General features: G+C 40.4%; 1 long non-coding RNA gene across 2 annotated transcripts in view; it reads right to left on the bottom strand.

Annotated features, from left to right (window-relative positions):
- The window catches only part of LOC120400145, a 197,621-nt gene extending 181,050 nt beyond the window's left edge, over positions 1 to 16,571 (bottom strand). For both annotated transcript variants that reach the window (XR_005595563.1, XR_005595564.1), the window contains exon 1: positions 16,456 to 16,571. This is a non-coding gene — a long non-coding RNA (uncharacterized LOC120400145). The remainder of the gene's footprint in view (positions 1 to 16,455) is intronic.
- Between the last annotated feature and the right edge of the window lie 8,560 nt (positions 16,572 to 25,131).

Raw genomic sequence — 25,131 nt, 5'->3', positions numbered from 1 at the left:
ACCTGGGGTAAGTCTCTGGTCCTTTAGTACTGGGAGGAATCTGAACATTGATGTGATTTTTGGTGTGAGGGACCATCTATCACAAAGGCAAGCTTCCCTGGGTGACAAGATAGACCAGAGTGCCCAAGAGGACTGTCCATGACTCCATGTTGAGATTGTTGTAATGCTTTCTTGGTGAAATCTAATTATAGAACACAACCAATTTGGGGTTTGTGCCCTGCTTCCTGACAGTCTGCCATGAGTTTGGCACTCATGGCTGTGAGACATTCTAGATAGCTCAACAGCGTTCTCAGTGTAACCCTTCTGCCGGGCCGAAACGATAGCAGCAAGGGCCGGGTTCAATACATAGGGGTCCCTTCCCCACAACATAATGCAAAACCAGCTCGAGCCCCCACCCAGTGACCTGGGAAAATCTTACACACACCCCTGGGTGCCTCGAGGAGGCAATACTTCCCCTCTCGCAAGCACAGACTCTTGGTGTAGCAGAAAAGGTTTAATTACATGAGATAAACAACAAGCATTAAACTGGGAAAATACCTCAGCTAGAGTTCATAGGTCAAACCGTGAGCAAAGACCCACCCCAGCAAATTGGGCCGTGTCCTTCTCTCGGGGCCCTTGAGTCCAGCAACCCCCAAATCACCCACAGTCCCAAAAGTCCCACAATCCAAAAGTCTCTGTCCCGGGTCAGTGCAGCCCCAGAGTTCAAGAGTCTCTCTGCAGAGGTTCCCCTCCCCAGCCTGGGTAGAAAGGGGCACCTTACGTGGGTTCGGGGCCAACTGCCCTGCCTCTTCATGGGGTTCTGCTTCCACTAGTCATCCCCGCAAACAGCTCAGCTCCGCTTGCTCTGTGGGCTGCTTCGCTCTGCCAGCTGCTCTGGTCCACCAGCTGTCCTGTGAGCCACTCCAGCCGTCCTCGCGAGCTGCTTGGCTCCACTCACCCAGTGGCTGCACAAACTGCTCCACTCCGCTCTGCCAGCTGCTCTGCTCCACGGTATTGCTTCAGGCTCCCCCACTCATAAGCACAGTACTCAGTGCTCTCAGCTCAGCAAGTCCAGCTCTTCAGTGATTTCAGCTCTTAGTGATTCCAGCTCATAGTAGGGGAGCCCCAGTACCAGTGAATTCAGCTCAGTAACCTGTATCTAGATTCTTAAGGGAATCAAAAAATTAACTCTGACATTCCACCGTGGAGAGAGGCACAGGTAGAACTGGTGCTTCTGGCTCACACAAGAAGCCTGCACCACCCAGTACAGATATCTGTCCCCAGCCTCTCTCCTTTCAATGGGTTTTGGAACCCATGTGCCCCATCTAGCAAGCGCTATCCAGCTGACAATGAAACCCCCCATCACAAGACAATTTTGCAGTTCCCCATTTACCCAATCAGGGTGACAACATTTCATTCCTCCTGCCCCAATAACAACGAAATTGGGGCTCCCACAGCTGTGAAAATAACCATCCCATGCTGCTTTGCGGTATGCTAAGTGGGGTGGGAGTGCCCATGCAAATAACCAAAATACCAATGCAACACTTTAAACTTCTTTCCGCACTCCCCATAATTTACCACCAGATGTCAGGGTGGGGCTCATCCTGACTCTGCTTACATCAGTTTGAAACTGTCTAACAGACAGAGCATTTTGCAAGAGCAGAAGTTTGACCAGTCTCAAGGTGTTGCCCCATGTAGATCACATTTAAGTAATTTATCACCATGTATTTTTCAGAACTTTAACAATGAATTATGAGACCAGGAATCATTTATATATAATATGGATAAGTTCTGAGGTCAGATTGCATCCTGATCTGCAACCAACAGAGGGTACAGAACACACTTGATCACACTGCATATAGGTCTACCCTGGTGCTCCTATTGCTCCCATCTCTCTCTCCAACCAAGTTGTGGACGAATTTCCTCCTCCCCATCTCCCATGATTTGTTCACTTCCCCTCCTCACCCCCTGCTTTGGAGGCGTTAGGAGCAAATTTAACACCATTCACTACCAGTGCAATACCATTGTGCCCTTGGAGTTTTCCTTCAGCCACTAGCCCTACTGAGCTGACAGACTGTTTAAGGGGACAATGGCTTGGATAGTTATTTCTACCATAAGCCCAAGTTTTACCATATATGATGTGGATTACTGTATCCCTATTACAAGACTTGTAACTGTTTCTCCATGGTTAAGAGGATACAAACTAAGACACTCATGATTTCCAGAGTCACTAGAACACCTTGATAGAATCATAATATTATAATTCATGGTTAGTGATATTTTATCTTTCTATTCTAATGCACTATACACATGCATGCCAATTTGTATAAAGGCTATTGCTATGATTAGATTCCCAAATGGCCATGAGGAGATTTTTGTGCAAAATAAGGGTCTCAGTCTTACATAAGCACAATGATTCCTCATTTTATGTACTGAGACACACTCTCAGCTGATACCATTATGAAAGAGAGCTCTTAGAATCTATCATCTGATTGTACTATTATGCTGAATTCCTCTTTGAGAGCATTTCTACTTTGCCTGCAAGAAGACTGAGAAATAATACCAACAGGAACTTGGATACATTTAAATATTTCCTTACACTGTAGGTAATGTAGAATACCATATAATTTGTAATGATAACTATGATAATGAATGCATAAGTAGCCAGCTATTACCAGTTGTAATTGGTGCACCTTTCATCTCCTGTCAAGCACAGTGGTGTGGATTAGGACCAAAAGGCAGCTATCAGCTCTCTCATTTCCTGACTCAGACAAAAGGCAAAAAGGTGTCTGTCTAAGCTGATAGGTACCTGATCAAAGGGCAGAAGCCATCCAGATTTAGCAACCTGATTGCTCTTCAATGGCCTACTGCCTTTGATGTAGGTATAATCTAACTACAGATTCTATTTATATAGGGAAAATATAGGGATTGTAATTGAGAAAGGATGTAGTTACCATTTCAGCTTTGGCATCCTAATCAGATTGAGGGAGGCAGTGAATACATTCTGGTAAAGTTATTAAGAAATCATTTCTATAAACATCCTGCATCAAACTTCTTCTGAGGGTTATTTTTTTTCCTTCCCCAGAGGTAACAGGAATTTAGGCATGGTTTATTGTTAAGTGAGAGCTCCAAACAAAACAGAAAAAAAAATTTACCCTTGAAGCAGGGGGGATGAATTGCATAGCTGGAAGCAAATGCATTTGGAAAATTTTACATGCTCTCTAGTCTGACAATTCAAATAAATCTTAGGAGCAAGAGACTTGCAAGTTTTACATTTTTAAAACCACAATTTTAAGATATCAAGTAACAGATATTTAACATGCATTTTAATCATTTTATTAAAAGTTTCCCAGGTACTTATTTTAATAGCACTACATGCATTCTGTGTTGACATTGCTGTTACACGAGGCTACAGAGACACGAACTTCATCAAATAGTCAAGAAGATAAAGTACTGTTTTTTGGGGGGAGGGTTAGGTACTGTAAATGTCAGCTGAACTAAACGTGTAGTGAAACCACCCCGCAAAACTATTGTTATTATTATTATTATTATTATTATTACTATTACTACTACAAGGCTACTTTAAATAAAAAACATATATGGTTTCTCTAATCCATTGAAGCATATAGACACCTAATATGAAAACTAATGCTGTCAGTAATAAACAGGGTCTCTGTTATTCTGGGAAATAGTTCAGTACTATTCCACTCTAAAGCGTATTTCTCTGTGTGCCTAGTGCTTTTTCCAAGCCAACATCAGATCATCTTTGTCTGCTATACAGTACCTTTAAGGTGAATAAATAAATACTTAAAGGAAAAATAAAATCAAACTCAAATCAAAGTGCAATTAAAGAGTTGTGATGGTTAGTGAAAACAATCATACCCTCGTAGACTGTCATTCTAAGCATCATCATTATTAGGTTGCCTTTACACTTGTGTTATAATTGGATTATTACAATTACACTTTAGCTTCCCCAAAAAGAAATCAATCTTCTGAAGAGGACATTAATCAACAGCTGACATGCAAACCCAGCTACACAGAAATAGTAGCCTTGCTACTGTGAGGACCACTAGGGGCATCATGGAACTCCAGTGGGTGAGTAGGGGTTCTCCGAGATATCCTGCTTGCACAATGCAAATGCAAGAAGAATGCCTTTACAATTGCTTCAAAGCATGCTCTGTGGTGCTCCTGATAACTACTGGTGGAAGGTGCAGAATGAGCTCCCCTTACCAATGTACACAAGCCCCTGTCTACATGCTCAACCCAGCAAAGCCCAGTCCTTAGGGATGTGGTGTGCCATTAAGAGTATGTCTACTCTGCAATGAAACACCCACAGCTGGCCCATGTCAGCTGACTCAGACTTGTGGTGCTCGGGCAGTGGAGCTATAAAATTGCTGAACAGACGTTCGGGGTCAGGTTGGAACTTGAGTTCTGGGACTCTCCCCCCTCACAGTTTACCCATTCTAACACTGAAACAGCATCTATGTCCTAGTTTCCCCTTACAATTGGCTTTCCCACACTGGCAGTGTGATTTGGCCTTCTGGCCAAGTCAATAAGAATTTTCACCTTCCAGGACAGCACAAAAGGTGTCCAAAGCAAAAGCAATAATCTTCTAGCTCTCTTCAGGCTCAGTAGTTTTTGCGCTCAGGGTATGCCTTGGTTTTTCCTCTCAGTACAGGAGAGTTAAAGTCAGCTTCTTCTCACCATGACCAGAAATCCCAACTTGGGCCCCCTAAACAAGGACTGGTGGTCCAGTGTTGGTACCATTTCACACCAGTACTGTATTGCCCCAGGCCTGTTCTTTCTCATACTTCACATCTTCTCAAGACCCTTCACAGGCTTTTCCCCTCAAGGCTAGGTATTGCCCCAGCTCTTTTTGTGGAGAGCCCCACACCAGGGTTGCTCTCTTCTGGAGTCCCTGAGGAATGCTTCCAGGCATATTCTAGTGCCCTGTGTTTCTCTATGATATGAGCTCCAGGCAGCTCTTCTCAATAGTCCTGCCATCACATCACATCACTCTATTCTATATGGGTTCTGATGTTGTGCTCATCACTGTAGTATCAGAGCACCCTTCAGTTGTGCATTAGAAGATAATCATGTTGCCACCACCTCCCTAGGTAACCCATTCCTGTGCTTCACCACCCTCCTAGTGAAAAAGTGTTTTCTAATATCCAACCTAAACCTCCCCCATTGCAACTTGAGACCATTATTCCTTGTTCTGTCAATTACTCCTTGTTCTGAAGATAAAAGGGAAACTGAGACACAACTAGATACCAGGGCTGGAAGGATAAGAAATCCATGTCATAACTACCTTGACGACTTTAAGGAGTCACAATGGGCATGTTCCCCAATACATTGCCTGACTTTTAAATAATCCTGCTGATTTAAAAAAGCTAAATGAATTGTTAGCCTTAAACAAAAAATAACGTAAAGCAAGTTTGAAATTGGATTTTAAAAATCCACAGTAGATACTAGAGACAAACTTTGTCCCATATCCACAGTACAGAAGTCTTAAAAAGCAAACAAAAAACAAATTTGCACAGGCTTCTGAAATACAGAAGCTGCAATTTTTATTCACTCTGATCTTAAAAGAGCTGGTAGGGGCACTCAACTTTGCCAAACAGAGTTATAAAGACACTTTAAACATCAATTGAAGTAACAGAATAAAATTTTAGACACCCTTCATAATTTGTTTGAAAATGCATTTAGAAAAAATGTATTAAAATAATAAAGAAATTGCAGCAATGAGTAATAACTAAAAGTAATTTTGAAATATAAACAGAGTTATATTTATATATACAAGAAATCCAGATGAGTATTAGTCCCTGCTCTCCTCACCATGGCTGGAATCTCAGCCTAAGTAAGGCCATGCAGATGAATCAGGGAGTGGGGGCTGAGTAAGTTCTGTGACATTCTAGCCCACTGAATCCAGCCATGTGAGTACAGGTATCAGAATGTGGCCTCATTCATTATAGATAAAATATAAGTATGTATTGCCTATCCACAGGGACCATGAACATAATTTAATACTTACACATTTGCTGCCTTATCAAAGGCACCAAATCAATTTGCTTCTTCCCACAGACAAACTCCTGGGTAGAGGTCAGCTTTGCACATCTGCACACACACAGCCAACAAATTCAACTCTTTTAGACCAGCAAATCCCAGAATCAAGGGACTCCTACTAACAATGCCCCCAGCCCTGAAATAGCAGAACCATCCTAACCCCCCACATACACAACTGCATCCATATAGCAAGATTCCAACATAATCCTGAAGGAAGTACCATGGCTCCAGTAACTCCTACAGACTGTGCCCCCTTGGTTAGGGAATATGGGGAAGAGAGAGACTAGTCAACTGAGAATAGAGAGTGATGCATGAGAAGTGTACTAGCAGCAAAGAATCCTGTGGCACCTTATAGACTAACAGACGTTTTGCAGCATGAGCTTTTGTGGGTGAATACCCACTTCTTCGGATGCAAGAAGTGTACTGTAGTAGATAGGGCACAGAATTGGGAGGCAAGAGGTTCATGAGCTACATCTGGTTTTACCCCAGATCTGCTGTGTCACCTTAGTCCAGCTGCTTCATCTTTCTTTCCTTCTGTTACCTCTTCCATCCTGTCGATTTTGAGCTTTGAGAGGAAGGATGGTCCAGGTTAGGCTGCTAGACTAGAATTTGAGAGCAGAGCTGTTTGAGAATTTTTTGCTCAAACTATCTTCTTCATTTTGTTGTTGGAAAATGCAGATTCATTAAAACTGACCCTTTTCACAGGAAAGGGTTGATTTCAACAAAATAGTGATGGGAGAGACTTTGTGTCTGTCCCCAGTGGTTACAGCACTTGCCTTGGATGTTGCCCATGGGTGGGGCTCTTGCTGTTATTTTTGAAAGGTCTAAGTTTTGTCCCAGTGTGGAACAGGAAAATATTTTTTATCTTAAACTTACATGGGATGGGAAAACCATTTCCTGCCCATCTCTACCTTAGAGACCTCAGTTCAATTACCTGCTCTGTCACATGCTTCCTGTGTAACCTCGGGCAAGTCACGGCATCTCTCTGTGCCTCATACCCCAAATGTATTTTAAAAAAAATCTTATTTCACAGGGGTAACCTGAGGAAAAATACACTAAAGATTGTGAAGTGCTCAGATACTATGGTAAAAGGAGACTATATAAGTAGCTAAGGTACATTAGTATGAATCTGTACAGTGGCTAGTACAAAGGCTCTCATACCTCAGTTGGGTTCCTAAGCAGTAATGTAATAAAAATACGTTACATAAGTTATCATTCCGTTAGCAGCTACTCAAACTTTCTCTACCACACACAGAGGCATTTCTATTTGACCTTACAATTCAGGGCAACCTGCTTCCTGAATATTTTGGCCTGCTTCACAGACAGCATCTGTAGTCTTCAGGGCCTTACATGGCCTGGAAGACCACAGATGTTTTCAGCTGGACAGAGCCCAGCAACTTCAGTTTCCCGTTTTTAAGTCCTTTTGCCAAAACATCTACTTTGTTTGTGCACCAGAATCATCAGCAAGGTTGGCACAGCTTTGGGGATGTGTTACCGAACTGATGCTGCAGATCTAGAAGAGGGGAGATGAAACATACTTGGTATGTCCTTGAAAAAGCTAGATATTAGGATTTGCCTTTTTTTGTTTTCCTAATCTCGTTTGAATCAGGAATAACTCCACTGAAATAAACTGAGTTACACAGCACAAAACCGGTATTAAAAGTGAGATCAGAATTAGGCTCTTAGATTATTCTGGCCTTTTCTAAGTGTATTATACCTTTAAGGTAGGTTTTACTTTAGGGCTACACTCATGATTGCTCTATTAGAGTTAAGAGTTATAGTGTCAAATTAAAATTCACATCAGTTTGATTTCTTTTAAGAATCTGCTAGTGTTGCAAGTGCCACCTGAGATTAGTTACTTTAGTGATTTTGGAAAAATATTGGGGTCCCCGTGCCCCCCCTTCCCCAGTTGGGTCACTTTGTGAAAGCAGTCTATGTATAGTCCATTTAATAATTTACCCATATAATCACTTTTTTTCTTTGTGCAGATCATTTATTCAGCAATAGGGGAAGGGAACATCTTAACATAAGATGACATAATTGAAACAAACACAACTTGGCAGGGGACTCAGGGGCAGTAGATATACCTACTGTACTTCTAATTTATATTTTAAAAAGTCCTAGATTTTCAAATTGATGGTGTCCCTTTGGCAGCTTGACTTCAAATGACAAAAAAACAAAGCAATTCAGACCAATCCAATTCCTTTTAAAGTCAGTGGAAAGACTGCCATTAGCTTAATGGGAGTTGGATTGGGCCACTAGCACAGATGGCTCCTTAATGCAGGTGTAGTGTCTAAACAAGAATCGTACCACTGGATGATCTTCTTTATGTGCTGAAAACTTCTTGGCTTTAGAGAGGGAGTTAAAGACTCCTTAAAAGAAAAGGAGGTGATGGCAGAATTGGGTCTTTCAGATGCATGTATAAGTTATGTATAGTGATCTAACAGTTTTTTCGTATATTTTTTCAACATCTGTACGAATAACCAGAGACCCATATAAAGACTTTTAAATAAGAATTTTTTTAAAAAAATCAATATTTATTCCAAATGTCACTACTTCTGTCAGTTTACGTCAGACTCTCAACATCAATTATATATTTACACATTCCTTTGCTTTTTGTTTTTCTTTCACTTACTCTTGTTAAAAACCATCTGACAATTCACTGTGGCATTTGCATTTGGAAAAGAATACACCTTACACTGAATAAGTTCACATCTTTATCTTGGCTGTGTGCTAACAATTTTTGATTCATACCTTCTTTGAGGGAGCTCAAATAGCAAAATATTAAATATAAAAGTCTTATAAGTCCAGGACACATCCTTCTTGACTCTTGCATGGATACCCAATAAGCCCCTCCACAATGAACTGCTCTGTGCAAGGGCTAAGTAAAGCAACCGTCCTACCACTTCTGGAACACAGGGATTGCTCCTTATGTGCACACCCGGGGTACACATTCTCCCAAAGAAGGCAGGGAAAGCCCACTCCAGTCTGTATGGTGGGGTACACTGGAGAAGCAGGCTACACAATCCTGAATGGTGTGGGGGTTTTCCCCCCCTTGCTTAGGGCAGTGCCTAAATGGCACAATATCAGTAGGATAATGCATTCTGAGAGGTAAAATTCTAGCTAGCCTGCATGGGATGTGATGGAGAAGGTTCTTCTCTTTTCCATTGCAGAATGTAAGACTTACTTAGAAAGCTGAAACTAGTGTTTTCTTGAGTGCTAAATTATGGCTGTCACAGGTGGTTCTGTCCCTCTAACAGCAGGCCTAAACCAGTATAGTCCTGCGCCCCAAGGAACACTCTACAGTAAGAATTAAGTTTGCCTGTGCAGGTGATAGAAATGTTCTTGGTGGTGGTCTGAGACTGTGGAATGGACAACTCCAGGAACTATAGAGTATCACAACTTCACCACTTTCTGCTCCAAGTGCAAGGTGCATTTATTTGACCACGTCACTTCTCTAATACGTACATAGTAACATTTTTAGTAAAACAGAAAAACCCACAGCCACACTCCTGAAAGTCTACCAAAATAAAACACTCCATTGCACATGTTTCTCCTCCAGGGATTCTATGAGTGGACCAATTTGTCTTTTGGACAAATCAAAATGTTCACTCCTTCTGAGGCAATCAAGAGTCCAAATGAATCTAAACACGCCATTTTCTCTCACGAGACCACATCCCTCTTCCCAGTATCTGTATAGTCCAAAGGGGGCAGCCTCCCATTGTCTCTGGAGGTTCCAGCCTGGAGTTGAAAACTAGAGTAAGCACAGACCAGTAGCCCATGAGGCTAGCCTGCTATATTGCATAATGTGTTTTCTTCATTGGTTTGATTGATTATATTGTTATTTTCTTGGGGGGAGCGGGAGTCTATACTGAATTCCAGTATGTATTACTCATAATATTTGGCTGTAACACAAGGAACCTACAGTCCTGCATGATTAGCTAGAGCAAGATAGCGTAAGTGTTTGTAACCTTTGACATATATAAATGACCTACAGGTTACGCCTTTTGACTCTGGGGAACTGAATGGAGAACCGAACAGAGAACTGAATGTTTACACCATGAGTCTGGAACAAACCAGTAACCACAAGGTACACCGCAGAACATGGAAGACATGATTTAGGCCAAAGGTAATGGTTTGGGGGATGAGATAATCAATATTAATATGTATGAATCTGTCATAATATGTTAGCCTATAGAGTAAATGTACCCAAAGATTTATCTGGGTGAGGAAATAAGATTTGGGCATGGTAGGTGGGGTCCTGATCAGGGCAGTGCCAGGACCCTATAAGAGGACAAACAACCACATGGGTCCTTGTCACTCTTTTTATCTTCTGTTAAGCTATCAGCTCAGCTTTGGCAATATAGCTTAGCAACTCAACACTTGTACCTGATCTACCACTCGGAAAGCCTGGACCATCAAATTCATCAGACATGCCAGAGGCGAGGCTGGTCTTCTGTCTCCTACTACCAGGTCTCCAAGAAAGGGTGTGAGTATGCTAATTTAACTAGTCTTTTAGAATAAAGATATTACCACCATGAGCTATAGAATTGTGTAACTTCTTTGTGACTCTGTTTTTTATATCTTTGATCATTCTTTCATGTGTTTTAATAAAGATCTTGAAATTTTGGCATTTTCCTCAGTATAAAGTATCCTTCCCACACATGCCGAGGGTCCACTCATGACATTAAACTCCAAGTTCCCTAATTCTGTAGGCTGAATTGGGACAAGAACCTAAATATCTTCTGGTCAGATCATTGATGAGCCATAACAAACTAGCCCCATAAATTCAGGTCAATACACCAGGCTTCAGGCCTATACCCCTTCTATTATTCCAGCAGACCAAACAGTCCTCCTGTTTTCACCATCATGCAGGGGTCACACAGTCTTTTTTTAATTCCACTGAACCACTTACCCCTTCCAAAGTTCCTTCCTCTTCACACCTTCCTCTTCCTTGCCCTTCACAAGTCTTTTCCTAGCTGTTCAACTAGAATGGCCACTCCAGGGCTTGTCTTTTTCCTGCTCACTCTTTCTTCTGTGAAAAGACCCACAATACACGTGGTTTCCCTGGATCTCTGCCCATTATGACTGAGAGCAGTTCCTTATATTTCCTGGCAGTACTTCTCAGCATGCCTTGCTGCAGCCTACAACTACAAATCCCAGAATTTCCTTGTCCAGTACTGATATGGGTCCAGGACAATGCTTGGCCAATAATCTTATTTAAAGGGCCAGAACCCTAGTACCTAATCCACAGCTCTTCCACACACACCCCATTGATTTCAAAGGATAAATAATGATGAATGAACTGAAAGATCAGATACAGATCCATTGTCAGACAAATAGTATAAAGGTGCCTTTGAAGTCACCTTAAAGTAGATGCTATGAAGATAGCATGAAACAAAAGAACATTATTTCAAATATATACCGATAATAATTTGAGCTGGTTCAATAAAATGCAAAAATACCAATATCGATCAGATTATTTGACAAGTCACTTTTGTCCACCTGACCAAATAATCTTTCAAATAATATTTGATGAACAATGAACAATTGTTTCTGTATTCAATCAGCTTTCATAAAAATGCATTTTAACTTAGAGATGCCACTGCTCAATAGGTGCTCAATGGAAAAATAAATGAAAACATAATTAATAGCCCAATGATGCAAGACAACATACCTAAATAATGCTAGAGATTGAACAAAACATGGATGACTCTGCATATTCAACATCATAAGTCTTTTATTAATAAGTTAGAATTTGTGTTCCCTGTGTAAAAAGTGATCTGTGAATCTCCATAATAAGGGGAACAAAGAATCCTGTGGCACCTTATAGACTAACAGACGTTTTGCAGCATGAGCTTTCGTGGGTGAATACCCATTCCGAAGAAGTGGGTATTCACCCACGAAAGCTCATGCTGCAAAACGTCTGTTAGTCTATAAGGTGCCACAGGATTCTTTGTTGCTTTTACAGATCCAGACTAACACGGCTACCCCTCTGATACTTGACATAATAAGGGGGCAGCTCACATCCTCCTGCACTATTTCAGTTGGGAACAGGATAAGGAGCAGGCAGTTCTGTAAAGAGCCCCTCACCCAACAGTGAGGATGGCATTCACCCCGACCATGGCAGGAGATGCAGGTCCAGTTCCCAAGTCCCCTAGATACTACAAGCCAGAACTTTCCACATGCAGGTTGGGTGCTTGATGCCGGCTCTGGAAACCTGGCACTCTCCCTCTGCTCTGTGGCACTGTAGCTCCATTGGAGCCACTGTATCACATGCCAAGGGATGGTTATGCTGAAGGAAGGGATAAAATGAGGCCCAGATGGGGCCCTCCACCCACACCACCTCCGAGTTCCCAGAATTTTTCAGGGGATTACACTACCCCAGGGAAACTAGGACCCAGGTTATACCTCCCTCCCATGTGGCCAAGGGGACCAATTGCAGAAAAACTACTCAGACTCCAGCTAGTAGGAGCAGCTAGAGGTTTTCAAAGCAGGGACCTTTGGACATTCAGTGACCTTCATAGTTTTGACTGGACTTTCTCTACCCTGTGCTGAGTGGTTGTTTGCTCCAACCCTCTCCCTTCCCCTGCATCAGTCTCTTCACCTCAGCTTCTACCCTCTTCCGACCTTCCACTGGCCCCTTCCTAAACAAATACATACACACAAACGCTGTCACACACACAATTAAAACCATGGAAATGCCGTCACATTGTTCACTATGCTCGTGTGATCTACCCCTTCTCCCACCTTGTGTCTGTCTTGTCTATTTAGATTGTGAGCACTTCAGAGCAGGGACGGCACTATTCTGTGCTTGTATTGGGTCTAGCACAATAGGGCCCCTTTTTTGGCTGGCCATTAGGCACTATCCTAATTAATAATAAACTATAAATATATAAAAAATAATTAATAATAATGCCTCAGCTGGCCATGGGTATCTTGGGTCCTGCAGAAAAGAGGTCCATAGTTTCAAGTTGTACTTATGTATTTTGTGGAGTCATGGGATCAGTAGGGGAGAAAATAAGTCACATCATCCCTAGTCTTCCTAATGCTGGCTTCTGTGCTGTGCTCCCTGGCTCATCTAGTCCCAGTCCCCACTTCCACCTTCTGCAAAGATCCCAGTCCAGCAGAGAACTCTGTGCATAGTTCTAGGAAAGGGGTACACTGCCACAAAAGCAGCTGATTGTCCCTTCCTGGTAGAAGAGGTCAGATAGTTTAGAGAGAGTCCACTCTGTATCCTGATGTCAGGGGCATGAACTGGCTTAGGGTTATTAGGTTTTAGTGAAGTATTTCATCAGTACACAACCAAAAGGCTTCTGCTTCTAAAATTTTCCATGGCACTGAGCCATTTCCTTCATCCTGACTCCTGTAAACATGTTCTTTCCAGAAGTGTCAGCCAAATGATGTCCACTCTCCTTTTGAACATGAGTCCCAGCTGGCTCACTGACTCAGTTTTCTAACAGAAGGCATTTTCCTAAGGTTTCTGAAGATTTAGTCATACATTAGCTCTTTCACCTTAGTGTATTGTAGGAAAAGCCAGACATATACACACACACACACACACACACACAAATATCCAGCTATAAACTCACACCCAGCACTACCATGAAACTTGTCTTTAACACTCCTTTAAAAAGCTAATGATTCTATAAATAAAAATCTTGATTTGCACAACAGACTACCCTAGTTATTATAGTAAAACAGTCAAGGATATAATGAGATTATAACAGCATCTAATACATTAAAATGTATTTCTACCTATTAATATGGCTATTACATGAACATTTCTATGACAATAACCAGAATGGAATTACACCAAAGATAAATTTGGCTCATTTTGTCCCTAGGAGGCCAATAGCTTTAAAAAAGCTTTTAGGATTGTTTACCTTAGAAAGGAGATGAATAGGAAGGGGCACGATAAAAGTACACAAAAATAATAAATGGTATATGGAAAGAGATCAGGAGCTTCTCTTCTCCTTCTCACATAATACAACAACAAGGGGAAGCTCCATGAAATTAAAAATGTAGGAAAGTCAAACTGATAAGAAAAAAATGTTTTCACACAACACATAATTGACCTGTGGAACTCATTGCCACAGGACGTCATTGAGGCCAAGAACTTGAGATTCTAAAAGGGCTTGTACACTTATATGGCTATCAAGAATATCCAGGCTTATTATAATTAATGACAATACCATTTTTAGAAGGGAAGGGATATAAAACCTTGTGTTTCAGGGCTAAGCCAATCGTTAACTATTAGAGGCAAAGATGAAACCTTTATGGGGAAACAAATTGTTCCACATCTTCCTACTGCAGGGTTCTTACACAATCCAATGAAGCATCTGGTTCTGGCCAGTGTTGGAGACAGTTTGCCACTGTCAGAAGACAGGATACTGGGCTAGATGGACATGCATCTGACCCAGTATGGCCATTCTTATGTTCTACTTTGACTGGATCGATCATTGAGCTGATCCAGAATAGCAATTCCTATGTTTGTTAGCCTAGGCATAGTGGGCTGGAATTCTTCAATATATTGAATTGGCAAAAGTCAAGAATATTTCATTGTGTGTTAATATTAACCAAGTATTGAGTAATTGAGTAGTATCCTTTTAAGTAATTTGTGAGCCCTCTACTGATACTCCCTGTGTTTTAGAAAGCACCAGAAACTAGTCAGCACAGCAGTGTTTTTGTAGCTTGGTCTTGCACATTTGTGCATATTTAGCAAACAGAGTTATCTTTGCTTTGTTCCACCTTCTATATAGCACTGTCCCAGTAAAAGGAGCTATTCAAATGCACAACCAATGATGTGGAGAACAGGTGACATGATATGCAGCACTCCACTTGATAAAACATGAACTACAGTAAGAAGGCAAACAGAAAGAAAATCGAGAACCAAGTTAGCCCTTCATTACCAAGGATTTTTATTCAGAGGGAACGCTGCACTCTTCAAATGAGGATGAAGGCTTTTAAATTAGCCTTTTCCCTCCCAAACACACTCAGAAAGGGATAGAAGAAGCAAAGCAAAAACTGTGTACATGAAAGAGTGGATTTAAGATTGTTTGTTTGTTTGTTAAGCACCATCCTAAGTATGTGTTAGAAGTGAACAAAATTATTAATGGCAAATCCACAAATTTAGCTTCTTTCGCTGGTTTACAAGTTGTCAATAAGCAGCCTACAAATATCTTACCTCAGATTAATGTAACTTTTAGAATTGGGTGTAAACTTACATTTTTGAATTCAGAGTTTGGTTTCAGCTAATATTCACTAAAATACACAATACAGCTGTATAAAATGGACAATGTATCATTTTACTTAGCACAGAACACATTTGCTTAAGCATCATTCTATATGCTCCCCACTTGGGCACTGGTGCTGCAGTTGGGAAGGAGTAACTTGATGGGCATACAGCAGAGCTCTGATGAAGCATCATGTTCTCCTACATTCCCTGTTCTGATTATCGCATGTTGCCTTGTGCTTATATGTGAAATATTTTTCACTTGCTATGTTCAGGATCAAGCCTGGTGGGACAGCTCCTCAGGAGGGTTCAATTATGGAGCCATGCCCATTTACATCAGCTTTTGATCTATCTCATCAACATGTTAGAAACATGTAGGAAATGATCCATAGTATAAAAAAGATGGTCATGTCATTCAGACACTGCTCTAGGGCTGGATTCCATGATTTACTATAGACTTACTATGTATCCTTGGGCAGCAAGTCATTTAGGCCCAGATTCTCAAAGGTTTTAATAGGAATTAGGCACTTAAATAGCTTTAAGGATCTGGGCCTTAATCTCTGAGCTTCCATTCCCCCACCTATAGTTTAAGGATAATACTTCCATTTTCTCCCTGTTTTTATGTCTTGTCTATTTAACTGCAAGCCCTTCTGACAGGGACAAGCTCTGAATAAGTGTTTGAATAATGCCTTATACCAGGAAATCCAATATTTGTTTGAGGACTGTAGGTATTAAGGTAAAATAAATAAGTTAAAAATGCAATAAAATAGTCCACAAAGCAAAGGATCCCCCCCCCCTCGGATCTTGTGACTATATTTAGGGATAAATGTTAGCAGAGCAGCTGGATAAGCTAAGAGATCAGGCAGTGGTCAAGTTTCATCAGACAAATGCTCCATTCTCCCTCAAAGAAAGGGACAAAGAACATGGGAGATGAGGAGTATAGAAAGGGGAATGTTGTCACCACTGTATGTTTTCTAATCTACTGGTCTTGGTAGATTAAGTAGGGTTTAACTCAACACTGAGATGTCCAAGTGCCTGCTGAATTTATATCGTTCCCCCCTGCGAAAGGGTGGACTTGCTCCTACCTCTTTTCAAGACCACAAACAGCTCAGGGACCTTTGCTAGTAAGACACTCTGTGTAGTTTATTTACAGTGTTCATTTCCATTGCACTTACCCACTATACAGCCTTACAGCTACAGTTCTATGGAGCCCTCAGCTCCTGAGGCAAGAAGGCAGGCACAACAAGAGCACAAACAAGTGAGCAAACTCGCTTTCGCTTCTGCTTCCCCTTCTCAGGGCCTTCCTGTGCCTTTTGAATCACCTGCCTAATGAACTAATTAGCCTCTTAGTTCTCTTCAGCCCATCCCCAGCCATCAATTAGGCACCACTCTATCAGGTCTGCTCTACTGTCATTAGTTAGAGTTGCAATGACCAGAGTGCTGGCCCAGCTGCTGTTGCCCAGCACTCTGTCGTACCCCCCTCCCCACCACCACCATTGGTAAGGAAGAGGTGAACAGAGGGCTATCAGGCACAAGGTTGTTGTAATCATCATTCTTCCTGCCATCATATTCCCCTCAATGCTTTAGGGATCTCAAGTGCAAGCTAGGACTGAATCAATCAGCATTTACTTGCAGCAGGTCTACTTCTGATGAGCAAACTACAACCCAATAAGACTTTGGGACTTGGGAGTAATAACAATGACTCATGAGAGCAACCTGTTTTCTGGACAATGAAGAGACAAAGAGCCTCCAAGTGAATGGTCCCAGAGACTGATGGATTTCTAAAAAGGCACACATTTAAGGGGCTAGCCACCTTTGCTGTCTCCCACTTTGACATCCCCATAGGGCATTGTCAGGGGAAAAAAATGTACAAATTCAGATTTATGTCGTTTCCAGTTGCCTACAAGAGGATATAATGGTGTGCATGGGATATTTTTTATTTAATCCATAATAGGACAAAATGTTAGAAGGAAGTACATTTCTTGTACTCAGATAGCTTGTTTGGCAGCAATGGCAGAAAGTGTTCATTTGCATTAAGCCAGGATTCCATGTTATATTTATACACGGCCATCCAAGGTATTACTGAGTAGCTCCTGATGACTAACACCTGAAAAAAGAAAGTGCATTTTTAGCAGGACATTACTTTAGTTTTCAGAGGAAAAAGAATCTTATTTCTGTGTGCACAGGTGTGCTCAGACACACCAGAAAATTGAAACCCAATTTAAAAGGCAATACTGGAAACATTTGAGCTGGGTTCTGATGCTGCTATGGCTGAAATAACATAAGAAATGACTTGAGGGGCTATCTTTGAATTTTTCTGTTCAATCTATATGACTGAAGCTATCAGTATGGATTGAAGTGGAAAACACAAATTAAATTCATTGTGTCATTGCAGCCAGAACATAGTGAAATTATTTTCAACAATGCTATTTAAATAAAACAGCAGGGGGGAGGGAAATCAAACCTACTTCTTAAATTTAGTATAATAGCAACATAAAGACCCTTTGCCAAATTCATCTTGGGTGTAACTGCATCAATTTTAATGTAGTTACACAGCAGGAGTGAGTTAGTCCCTTTGCACATGAGACTTCAGTGGTAAAATTAGATATATTTATATAGTAGATCTGATTTTCAGCACAAGCAGAAGGAACACCTCAGGTAATCCATTAAGCTTTCATATACACACCTTTATTTCTCTGTATATATACTTTTACACCGGCTTAAAGAGAGTATTCTTCTGTCAGAAAGTGATTTGAAAACAGATAGTGGCATATAACCATACAGAATTATGTATTTAAGTGGAATCATATATATATAGATATCTAGCTATATACATATCTATAATTACATGCAAGATGAAGAAACACAATCCCAGGAGATGAAACACTAACTCTCTGAGTAGACTTTGTTTAAACAAGGGAAATATTTGGGGTGAAATTCTGTCCTGGGATTGCATGGGTATGCATCAGTGCAGAATTTGGACCATGATGAGTAAAACAATTTATTATAATGTAGATAATGTATGGTAAAAAGACTGCTGAATACAGGTAAGGTTTAATTACAAGTTATTATTCCTAGACAGAAGGGCACAGCCATGCTTTAGTCATAGAAATAGTTCCACTGAAATCAATCACTACTACCAGGAGTAAAGCAAAATAAAATTTGTCCCTTAAAAGTGAATCACTGCATTCCACCTAACAATCAAGAATTTTAAATGACGTGACATTCTCTATGTACAACTTTATTCAGATAAATTCTTGGATTTTTTGTTGACGGTGTTATTTCTGTTGTTGTTCACTGTGTGGCAATACTAACAGTTTGTTGAAATGGGGATGGTTAAAATTGGTTGTCAAAATGCAAAAAAAAGTTATTCTTTCATGTCTTTACTTCACTGAACTCTAGAGGTAAGCTACTTCCACTAAGGAATCTGGTTTATGCGTTAATCAGAAGTAATTCATCTGAATCCAGACAGATAGTTTTCACTCTTCATTTCACAGAAAATCCCAGGGCCCTGTCTTCAGATGTCAGTCTAACTTGAAGTGTGTTATAGTGAGGCAAAATCTGCCCTATTACACCTGTGCAATCCCATTGACGTCTTATTGTTGTCATTCTTCTCAGTCCTGTATTCTCTGTGAAGAAGCGGGTTGAATTCTCATCCTATGAGGGGATAGAGAGAGTCCTCATGGGGAGTAGGTACTCATGAGCTAGCATCTCAGGGTCAGATAATGGCCTTGTGCTTCAGTGGCTGGGAAATGAGGTACTTAATGAGCCTTCTTTATATTGAACTTGTCTATTTTGTGTATTATTCAAGAGATGAAACTTCTGTGGCAGAGCAATCTGTGAGGTAAATGGGGTCACATAGGTCTAACTAGGGGGAGTTAATTTAGCCCAGTATGTCTAATAAACTGACTCATCCACATTTAAACAACACAGAAAGGTAAATATTCAGTGCACTATGGAGGAATCATGTGGGTAAATATTTGATGCAGTAAATAAACACCCTTTTATTGCTTACGACCAATACACCATGTTAGGACACATTTTTGGTTATCTGATTTTGAAACATGATTCCCCATGTTAATAGGAATTGAGAAGCTGAAGTCCTGTACACACTACTGGAAATATACCCCTTCTTCTTTTGATATTTGGTAAATAGGGTCTTGTGTTTGATGGCAAGTGATTTTTATGTCTTTTTGGTTCAGCTCAGTTCTATAATGTCAATATGTGGCTCTATTTGTGCCATTCGTTAATTTTTTAATGATCTACTTTTTATCAAAACAAGCCGCCAGAGAGGTCCTGATATCTATTGGTAAGAGCTGAGGACTCGTAGTATGGCTTCTGGATTATGTCCTCTATGCGAATAACTGCAGTGTGAAACATTTATATGCTTAAAAGCAGCAAAGAGTCTTGTGGCACCTTATAGACTAACAGACATTTTGGAGCATGAGCTTTCATTGGTGAATACCCACTTCGTCGAAATACTCCTGTTCATGCATCCGACGAAGCGGGTATTCACCCACGAAAGCTCACGCTCCAAAACGTCTGTTAGTCTATAAGGTGCCACAAGACTCTTTGCTGCTTTTACAGATCCAGACTAACATGGCTACCCCTCTGATATTTATATGCTTATTGTTCTAGTGTTGTCAAAAAGCAAAAGCTAACAAATACAGACAGTCAAGCTCAATTTTAACAAAGTACTTGGTGGTGGCAGCATAGCCAATATGCTGAGTACCTAAGTCATTACTAAGGGTTGGTCTACATGGCACATTACTGTGAAGCAAGCCAGGGTGTGAATATACAGCACACCTACTTGCTGTAGTATCAAATACTGCGTGAACTCTGCCACAGCACAGTAAAGTCCCAACTTGCAGCTTCACATATTACACTTCCACTGCACTGTAGCAGGGACCACACAGCGAGTTGATTCAGAGACATATTTATGGACCTGATCCTGCAAATACTCCTGTGCATAAAGTGTGTAAGTATTTCCACTGAGTTCAACGGGATTATTCACAGAAACAACCTTGGACTCTTGTTTACCTGCAGGATTGGGGTCTACATTTCTTTCTAAATTTTGGAATATTTTCCTTTTGAGATTTGCTCTACCTTTAGGTAGGGAGGGAGTTTTTCTGGACAAGTGCAGCCCTGGCTGGGGTGCCCTCCAACAGCAGCCCCCAGCACAGCAGCTTTGTCCAGTCTCAGTTTCCCTTTTTGTTTGCCCATGAAAAGAGATGGTCTCTTAGTGTTCAATACAAAGCCCACTTCTGGTTGTAATTTATTCATATACAGCAGTGAAGGAGTTCCACACACACCTTGTAATATAACCACTCTCCAATTCCCATAGTAAACATATCAAGGAACAGCAGTATTCCATTCCCATCTCCAGGGATATCACCCTTGTGACAGTGAATAGCGGCACTTTGTTCCCAGTTTCTTTTGCCCCTTAGCCAGGACCTGCTCTCCAGACCTTCCTGCCTGAGAGTGACTAGTTTCATAACTCCTCCACCCAAGTCAGGTCCCCCATGAGAGGGCTCCCTGCAGAGTTCCACTCCCCCGGCCTCCTTGCCCAGGATCAGGGGGTCCCTACCTCTACCCAGTGAACATCCCTACATGACCAAACCCTTGTTTCTGGGCTCTTCTCATAATTCTTTATGCAGGTCTTTGCAAGAGGAAGAGTCCACCGGCTAGTGTTCCACTCCTTCAGGAGCCCCTGCCTGTGAGCCCTATTCCTGCTCACGGGCATCCACCTTCCCACAACAATCATCTTGGTTCTGGGTTCAGCATCCCCTGGCCAAGCTCAATCTTCCACTTTTGCCTAGGGACACTGCCCAAGCCTTGAGAGATCCATCACTTTTCACCAACAGTTCTCATCCAAACTCAGCTCTTCCCTTCTGCTTCCAGTCTCAGGCAGCTCCCACTCATGCTTTCTTTGCCTGACTCTCCAAGGTGCAAACACGCCCTCTGAAGCCCAGCTGGGGTTCAGCTGACCAATCACAGGTGCACCAGTCTCTAGCATTTTAAAAAGCCACTGTCACAGGATGACCACACGTTATAATCAACTGCTTAAAAACTGTGAGCCAAGTCCTCAGCTGGTGTAAATTAGCATCACCCCATTGGATTGAACTATGTCACTTTACACTAGCTGAGGAGGTGGCTCTTTGTAAATTCCAGCATTGTGAGGTTAGTAGTAGTTCAGATTTTGATTGTCCTCAGATGTAAATCCTGAATCTCACACAATAGCAAATACACCTAAACAGAATTCACTTTCCAGCCCTTTTAATAAAAAAATCATTTCTCATATGTCAAAGCCTTGCTGACTTTCTGGGCACACTATATACTTACTCATTTTTTTCCTGAAGGACTGAGTTAATTAGGGACTTTTTTTGGTTGTAGGCTTTTTTATTATTATTATTATTATTATTAAGTTTTATTGTCTTTTCTGTCAATTGGGTGTGTTTTTCTTTTTCACAGTGATTTAAAATTACTCTAATGCAGCAATAGTCTATTTTTTGTAGGGCTGTTGATTAATCACAGTTAACTCGTGATTAACTCAAAAAATTAATCACAATTAAAAAAATAATCACAATTAATCACAGTTTTAATCACACTATTAAACAATAGAATACCAATTGAAATTTATTAAATAGTTTGGATGTTTGTCTACATTTTTATATATATTGTATTCTGTGTTTTAACTGAAATCAAAGTGCATATTATTTCTATTATTAATATTTGCAAAATAATAAATAAAATACTATTTTTCAATTCACCTCATGCAAGTACTGTAGTGCAATCTCTTTGTTGTGAAAGTGCACTTTACAAATGTAGATTTTTTTCTTGTTACATAACTGCACTCAAAAACAAAACAATGTAAAACTTCAGAGCCTACGAGTCCACTCAGTCCTACTTCTTGTTCAGCCAATCTCTAAGACAAACAACTTTGTTTACATTTACAGGAGATAATGCTGCCCTCTTCTTATTTACAATGTCACCAGGAAGTAAGAATAGGCATTTGCATGGCACTTTTGTAGCTGCCATTGCAAGGTCTTTACATACCAGATATGCTAAACATTTATATGCCCCTTCACTCTTTGGCCACCATTCCAGAGGACGTGCTTCCATGCTGTTGATGCTCATTAAAAAAAAAAGTGTTAATTACATTTGTGATTGAACTCCTTGAGGGAGAATTGTATGACCTCTGCTCTGTTTTACCCGCATTCTGCCCTATATTTCATGTTACAGCAGTCTCAGATGATGACCCAGCACATGTTATTCATCTTACTTTCAGTTGACATTGTAAACAAGAAGTAGGAAGTATTATCTCCTGCAAATGAAAACAAGCTTGTTTGTCTGAGTGATTGGCTGAAGAAGAAGTAGGACTGAGTGAACTTGCAGACTCTAAAATTTTACATTGTTTTATTTTTTAATGCATTTTTGGTACATAATTCTACATTTGTAAGTTCAACTTTCATGATAAAGAAATTGCACGACAGTACTTGTATTTGATGAATTGAAAAATACATTTTTTTTCAGTGCAAATACTTGTAATCAAAAATATTTATAAAGTGAGCACTGTATTCTGTGCTGTATTTGAAATCAATATATTTGAAAATGTAGAAAACATCCAAAAATATTTAAATAAATGGTATTCTATTATTGCTTAACAGTGCGATTAATTGCATGATTAATTTTTTTTAATCGCTTGGCAGCCCTAATTTTTTGTCAAGGTCCAAATTTCTTGGTCAAGCTATAGTCAAGGTCCAGATGCCAAAGAAAATAATAATTAAAAACCCCAATAATTATAATAATAAATAATAATAATAATAAGTAAATAAAAAGATTTCAGGGTCCATTCAAAAGCATTTGGCAGTCTGGATATTACCCGGGATCTGCCTATTGCCTATCCCTGCTACAGCTTATGAAATACTCTGTTCATTTATGTCCCCCCTCCAGTTGCTGGCCCTTCTGAAGATGGGTCTTACTACTAACAACTAGCAAAGTTACTCCTTTAGTCCTACTGATAGGGGTTACGTGTTTAGTGCTCAAGGTGCAGGAACAGAATTCTCCCACTGCAGGACACATGTATCCACAATATGAGAAAAGTGCCACTGTGTCCCATCCCTGCTAAGTCTGTATGTGTGCATTCACAGGTAGACATATACCTAGAAATTATGATAGGCACATAATATTGCCTGCAAAAACAATATATTGATAGTTGAATACTTTGTAGCATTATTTCTAATTGCATTGTTGCTTACAAGAAAGTAAATAATGTTTGAGTTGAATTTGCCTTTTTTCTAAATATGCTTAAATCATACATTCTTCATAAAACTATATGCCTGTGTTTCATATACTTCTTTAAAAAAAGCCTACACTTACATCTTGGAGGATGTATTTCTCAAAGTTGAAAATCAGATTCTAAAGATCAGGAAAACAGCGTGCCCTTATTTTGTTAAAAGTACTAACTTATAGTCAGTCTCCACCTCCGATTTTATTTCAGCCTAGTTTCCCTACTGAAATAGGAACAGATTATTAGAAATTCATCTTTTTTACTCGAGGGATTCTTTGATCCTTACAAAAAGGGGAAAAAAGACTTTGACATTAGTACAACAAGGCTTTTTTTTAAAGCAAAATATAAGAGGTATTACACAGGCATAACCCTTCTTACCATTAAAGTGATAGAAAAGATTTCCCATAATTCCCCATTACCTTCTGTGTCCAAAACAAAACTGATCCAACCAAAGAGCTGTGGGTTATGGTTACATTCTTCCCTACAGTTAAAATAAAAAAAATTACCCACACAACCAAAGAAAAAAAGCTTCCATTCTCTGTGAAGTCTTTTTAGTAACATATAAAAATTTTCCCCTTAGACATTATGACCCCTTGTTAGTGCCGAAGCTGGCAGGAAGGATTTCACTTGATTCTTAGTGGTTCAGTATCTCCAAAGGAAACTGATCTGCCTAAAGAACGATTGTACAGAAATGCTGACAAAGATGTGCTTACTAGACATCCTGAAGGGAAGAAAACATTTTATGCTAATTCTTCCATTCAATGTCTCTTAAATAATATGTGTCAAAGGTAATGCTGGGCTCAATCCTGTATGCACAATTTAGAGAAAACTCCTACTGTAGGCAATGTAAGTATATATACGCTGTTGGCCATGCTGTAGTGACTATTGAGATACTGCCGGGAATTGGTACTTTGAATTGAAGCCAGTGGGGAGTAACGCCTGAGTAATGATTGCGGCATTAAGGTTCCTTGTTTTAAGTTTCCTGCCCTTGCTCTATAGTTAGACATTTGTTTTGCACCTGTCATCTTGGTGCAGCATCTGGACACATTAAAGAAATTAACTACAAGCAAATGAGTATTACTACCACTTTATGGTTGACACTTTGAAAAGAACTATGTATTATAAGTATATGGAGGAGGGGGTAAAGTCATTTTACTTTTCCTGGTCTATACAGTGGTTCTTCTGCAGTTCTCCATTAGATGAAGCTCCCTGCCTCAAAGTGAATATCAAAGCTTCCTTTAAGAAAATCTGTATGAGCCTGTGATAAAGGGAGCAAGAAGACTACACACTCTCTCTGTTTTGCACATGTAGCTGGTTTATTCATCCAGGATGAAATTCATCCCCGTCAGCACAAGTCCTGTACACTACTTAATTCCCCCTTAAGCTCTGTTTGGAGGATTTAAGTGATGATACACCTTTGCTGGCCTTCTGGAAAGGGATGAATTTCATTCTGTGTGAGATAACCGCCACAAGTGCAACAACTGACAACTGACTTATGCTCCTATGATATCTTTCTAATGTCTAATTTCAGTGTGAAATATTAAATTTGTTGTAACATGGA

The sequence above is a fragment of the Mauremys reevesii genome, linkage group 3 (assembly GCF_016161935.1).
Source record: "Mauremys reevesii isolate NIE-2019 linkage group 3, ASM1616193v1, whole genome shotgun sequence".
Taxonomy (NCBI): Eukaryota; Metazoa; Chordata; order Testudines; family Geoemydidae; genus Mauremys; species Mauremys reevesii.
This window is presented reverse-complemented; position numbering and strand designations above follow the sequence as displayed.